Source organism: Protopterus annectens, chromosome 9.part0, assembly GCF_019279795.1.
Source record: "Protopterus annectens isolate FY-2018-M chromosome 9.part0, PAN1.0, whole genome shotgun sequence".
Lineage (NCBI taxonomy): Eukaryota > Metazoa > Chordata > Ceratodontiformes > Protopteridae > Protopterus > Protopterus annectens.
Genome location: NC_056743.1, coordinates 1,498,665,491 through 1,498,671,338, shown reverse-complemented (window position 1 = coordinate 1,498,671,338; position 5,848 = coordinate 1,498,665,491).

Here is a 5,848-nt window from a genome sequence, read left to right as displayed (position 1 = left end):
AGAATGGAATGCTCAAATCTGGGATGCCTTTCATTTTTTAACATTGCTCCTTCCCATACCTTTTCTGAACAAAGGAATAAAAAATCACTTTGTGCTTTTACAAACTTCATCTTTTATGTCACGCAATTCCATCTTGGGTATCCTCTATCTAGAAACATCTTAATTAACTTATTAATTTCATCATGAAATTGATTGTTTTTTTATATAATTTGAGAAATGCGTACCATTTGACCTTTAACTGAGCTGAGACTGGTCTTTTTTTCACTGGCAACCATAACTGAGAGTGGTCTGCTATTGCACTTGATGGGATACAGCTGAGGAATCCAAGAAAATAATCTAAAATAGTTTCTTCAGACCCTTACTTGAAGTAAAATAGAAATGCAGTAGCTGACACCAACTGCGTTGACACTATGCCCCTTTACTTTTGATTTCATGATATGTAGGTACACAAATGAGTAGGCAAATAATCAGTCTACGTAAGAAAAGACTCATAACACATGATCTGTGCTTCTGCCTACATTTCATTAAAGTGAAACTTATTCAACATTCAGCCAGATGAACCTCCACACAATGAAACTTTTTTTAGAAAGATTTTTTTTTTTTGCATGGGATTCCCTGCACTTTCCATGAGAAGGACAAGCCACCATTTCCCCCAAATCTATATTTAGCAACATCACAGTCACACAAACATAGGGCAAAGACCACAAATTTTTATCACTGCCAGTGCTCAAATAGAAATCACACCAGCAGTCATTTTGCATGGAGAACCTTGAATGAGGACTACAAAACTTGAAAGATTAAATCAGCAAGTTGAATGAGTCCATTTAGTACTGACTGAGTGCTAGATTATCCTGCTGTACTCATCAAGAATCTTTGTTGAACTGGCCAAATCAGAAGGCCTCCTTATCAGTAAGCCCTATTTAAAGATACTGTTATGTTTTCCTGCTTATGTGACAGCTGCTGTATTGCAACTCATTGAACCACAATACCTTTCCATTTTCTGCAGTATCTACATCCATTTCCAAACACAAAGTAGCTGTAATGCTAGTAATGGTATAACTCCACATGGTGTGCTGTAATACCACATTTAGCCATAATTCTGAGAAGTATATTAACTATTTATGGCAGCATTTAATATGAACAGAGGAACAGATGTGGCACTACAGTCATTGTTTAATTTAATGACTATGGTATGCAGTTTATGTTAATTTGCAAATGAAATAAAGGAACCTGCTATGGTGTCAGCACTTAATATATATAATCATGCAAAAAGGACTTTTGCATTCCAATGTAACATTTAAGAGTGAAGTAAACCAATGAAGTCTGAAAATGGATGGTAGGGATACAACACTAAAGTAAAGTCAAATTATGTCCACACTGATGCATATAAGCTGAACACAACTGTCAATCGTGCAAAACTTCATTAAAGAAAACTACACACTTCTTCACTCTGTTAAAAAAGTGCCTCATGCCATGAGTAAATACAATAACAATACGCTATTTATATTATAAAAAAAATGCAATCTTATACTCACATTGGAAGCATGCATCCTTAAGATGAAACCTGCATGTATGAGGAACCAGATTTCATTCTGTGTCCCTGTCATCACTATTGAATCACTATTTGTTTCTTTATTTATTACAATTTGATAACAGAGTGGGTAGGCTGGTACAATGACCCATTTCAACCACAGCCAAGGACCCAGTTGAGCAGAGAATAAGAATAGCACTGACAAAGTAGTGATGAGAAGATTACATTAAGCACAGAGAACTAAATATTAACATGCAATAATATAGCACCAATATGTACAGGTGTGCATATTCTGCTAAGGACTGGTTAATACAATCCCTGATGGTAGTAAGAGATGTACAGTATTTACATCACTGATTTTATGCAATTAGTCACAAACAGGTTTGACTGGGATAGGATGAGGTGCAATTCAATGACAATGAGTTGGTTATAGTGCATCCTGTGTCTCTGAAACAGGTGCGGGTTGATTCAGTTTCTAAATATTCTTTAAGTTTTGATTTGAAGTTTTGCAATGTGATTTTGTGATCTTATCTCATGTTAAAGGTGAGAATAAAGAAGAACATTGGGGCTGCTCTTCCAAAGACACAAATGCCCTCCAAGGAGATGTGACACAGGCTAATAGTTGGTGCAAGGGTCATTCTCTAAAACTCAATACCAAGAAGTGCATAATAGTATCCTTTGGGAAGATGTCTACACCTGGAAATTACCACATTGATAACACACTCCTAAGAGGTAGACCCACTGGTCAGAAATTTGAGAATGCATGTAGACAATAAACTGACCTTTGACCATCATGTGCCTACAGTAGTAAGGAAATCATTATATGTTACACAACTTATAAGCAAAGGGTATAGCATCTAGGTCCAAGGATGCCATTGTTCTACTGTGCTTGGCCCTCATCAGACCAATCATTTAGCAAAACCTCTTCTTCAGTATGCACCTGACCAGGCATTTGCAACAAATGGAGCGTCCATAGATTTTTCTCACAAAAAGAATACAGGGCATAAAAAACATGCCCTGTGTGGACCACCTCAAAACCCTATCCTTGTACTCTGTGCCGTACAGACTGCTGCGAGGTGATCTATATCTGACCTACAATGATCCTACTCTGAAGGACCTGTTGCACATCCTCAAAATGAATAACATCAGAATTACCCAAACTTGGAACCTAAACCTCATCTGCAAAATAAATAGGACATGTTGGAGGGACAGGTATGTGTCTCACAGACTACCCCTTCTCTAGAAGAGGCTTCCCATCCATGAGACGCAGAGTTCTTCCCTAACGCCTAACCTGGTTAAAGTGTAACTTGGACCAGTGGATGGGGAATCAGAAATGTACTCCAAATCTTGTACCTATATCAGTAGTAGAGCAAGAGGCAGCCTGTAATTGCTTTGCCCCCATGCTCAAGCCTGCTTATACTCCTTAAGATAACCCTAGGGTATCAAAACTTGTCAGATATATTTTGAAACATTGCTAGGCTTAAAAGGGCCCCAGCTATGAACCTGTGAATCAATAAGCATAGCTCTCATCAAATCAGGGGCAAATCTCAACAGAATCAGGGCCAAGTCCAGAAATAATCAGGAATTATTAACTTGAGGCCTTGACTGAATAAGAGAATGTGAATCGATATACAATTACCGAAATTAAAGAAGTATATAACTTATTACTGTCATTATTTATTAAGTGTAATTTATCACCTTTTCTTCCAAAAATCACCAATTTAGGAGGAATTAAGAGGGAGAGAGCTAAAATCTGAGTCAAAATCAGGGACATTTGAGAGCTATGCTGTAAGGAAGGTGAAAGTACTGCATCATGAAAACCTGGGTTGATGGGCAGAAGATTCGTTTTAAAAATGGTATTTGGTCCACAGCAAACTTTCACCAAAATTCAGTAAAATATTGAGGAAAGACCCCAACGTTTGAGAGAGATGTATGAACATTATTGACAAACTGCAATTAATTGGATTACAATGTGTTATTCAGGAGTTAACATGTTTAGGTTTACATCAAAGAATGCAATACACAGTAGGACCAAAAGTGGTTAGACATGCTTTGTTTAGTTGATGTGTTTCGACATCTCTTTAATTATTGCTAATTTATTTGTGAACTGTAATGTTTCATTGTTTGTAATTTAATTACATTACGCATACAATTATTTTATTACAAAAGACAGTAAGGAAATAAAACTGTTCTCAGATTAAAAAAAATGTTATATTCGCTCAAAAATACTAGAATATGTTTAGAAATGTTTCTAACAATCACGGTTTTTGTAGCAGAAACTAAGTTTCTGAGGCACAACAGGGAAATGGAGCAGACTCGTGATTAGCTAACACTTGGAAAAGGATGAATCACAGAAACGTAGCCTGTTTAAAAGCGAGTCTGCAGAAATAATAGCAAGGACAAGCTCACCTATGAATTACAGCCTTTCTGTCATGCAACAATTTGCCTTAGTGAGTGTCGGGAGCAGAAGAAATGACACTAAGCATACAACTGATCTTGCTTAACAGTCTTTGCGCTGTCAGTTTTGTGTATAGGCTTGGAAACCCATATTATCTCATAAAACTGATTAAGGTATTCAGTCTTAGGTCGATAGACACATCCGATATATGGCAGTAGCAGTATCAAGCGTTAAGCCAGTCTATGTTTAAACAAAGGCTTATTTACGTGGAATATCAAAAATCATACAACTCAGAAGAATTCAGACATTTTGTTGTTGAGAAACGGCAAAATCTGATTGCTATAAAATACTACAGTAAAAGGAATATACGTATGAGTCTGCATTCCATACTGTTAAGTATATAAAATCACTTAGAGGTAGTTTCAGATCGTATGGTGCAGTTGAGTTTTAGATCCTGTGATTTACTTTGCCACCTCAAAAGATGACTACTGCAATATTTAGCAAACAGATTTTATGAGGTGTTTTCTTTATGCAACAGACGTGTGCTGAGGGAATCCGCAAAAACCATGATTATAGTGAAAATAGACCTAAATCCATTCCAAGTTATTCTGATAGGATGTGATTACAGCAGAGTCCGAGTGTATAAGTTTCAATCAGGAAACCTAGGGCACACTTTGTATAACTTACAAACTTGAGCTTCTGCCAGCTGCTGAGTAATTAAGAGGGTGGGGATGCGAACCCGCTACCAGAGGAAAGTCTCATTTATGTGCAACGTAAATTGCAGCGGCTGCCATCTCATGCTGCACAATGTTAGCCCTAAGGGAAAACAACCTGTTTATGGAAAAAGAAGGCCTATGAATGAAAAACAAATCTTTCAGAAACATATCTGCTGCTCGGTTTTCCACTGTTCTTTTTAGGGTTACCACCTGTCCCACTTTGCGAGGCACAGTCCCACTTTGGGCAGTTGTGTCCTGGAAAACAATTGTAAAAGTGGCAAATGTCCCGAGATTTTAGGACAAAATTATTTTCTATATTATATGTAATAGTTGCATAAAAGTTATTCTGCATCTGAAGCACCGAAATGTTATAAGAAACAGAATAAGCAACTAAAATGCTACAAGAATAAACGTTTATTTAGGCAAAAAAGTAAAGTTATGGCCTTTGTACTGGCCGTGGGTATGTTTCGGCCTGCAACATCTGACGTTTGTGCCAAAAATATCCCACTATGGGCATTTGAAAATGTGGCAATCCTATTTTTGCTTAAGCAACGTTGGCATACTGGTGCCCCTGTGCATTTCATACGAAAATAATACGTTATGCCATAAGAAACCAACTAGTGGGTACAAGAAAATGTAACATTCTTTCTGTGTTATTTATTTTTTTATTCTTTGATCCATGCCATGAGTCAGTCATGACTGCCTGAAAAAAGTCAAGGTAGACGAAACCCTTGCTGGACCATCACACAGTCTTATGTGGGCAGCTGCTCTAATTAACTAGACCATGCCACTTTGCTGCCTCGAATGTTTACAGATTCAGTTTAACAGACGGGGGAAAAAGAAGCAGAACAACCGTCGCTAGTTGTATCACCCAAACCTCATGCCCCTTTATTATTACTACCATTATTTCATTAATGGGCGCAGCCTCATAAAACTTTCATGCAGCTAACCCAACGCATTTAAGATCGGTCGACAAAGCATGTGTGCAGTAAAACCTGCTTGGGTTAGTTCGGACTTCTAATCCCTCAGGTTAAAGATCTTGAAGACAAAAACATACCAGCCCCTCCCCTTCAATGTCGCCCTCCACGTTCTCACCCCGGGACGGCCTAGTACCATTTCTTGAGCGAGTGGGTGGCCCATCTAAGTGATGGGCGTTTCCTGGGCAGGAATTATGACATTGTTATAAAAGGAGCCCCTGCTGTA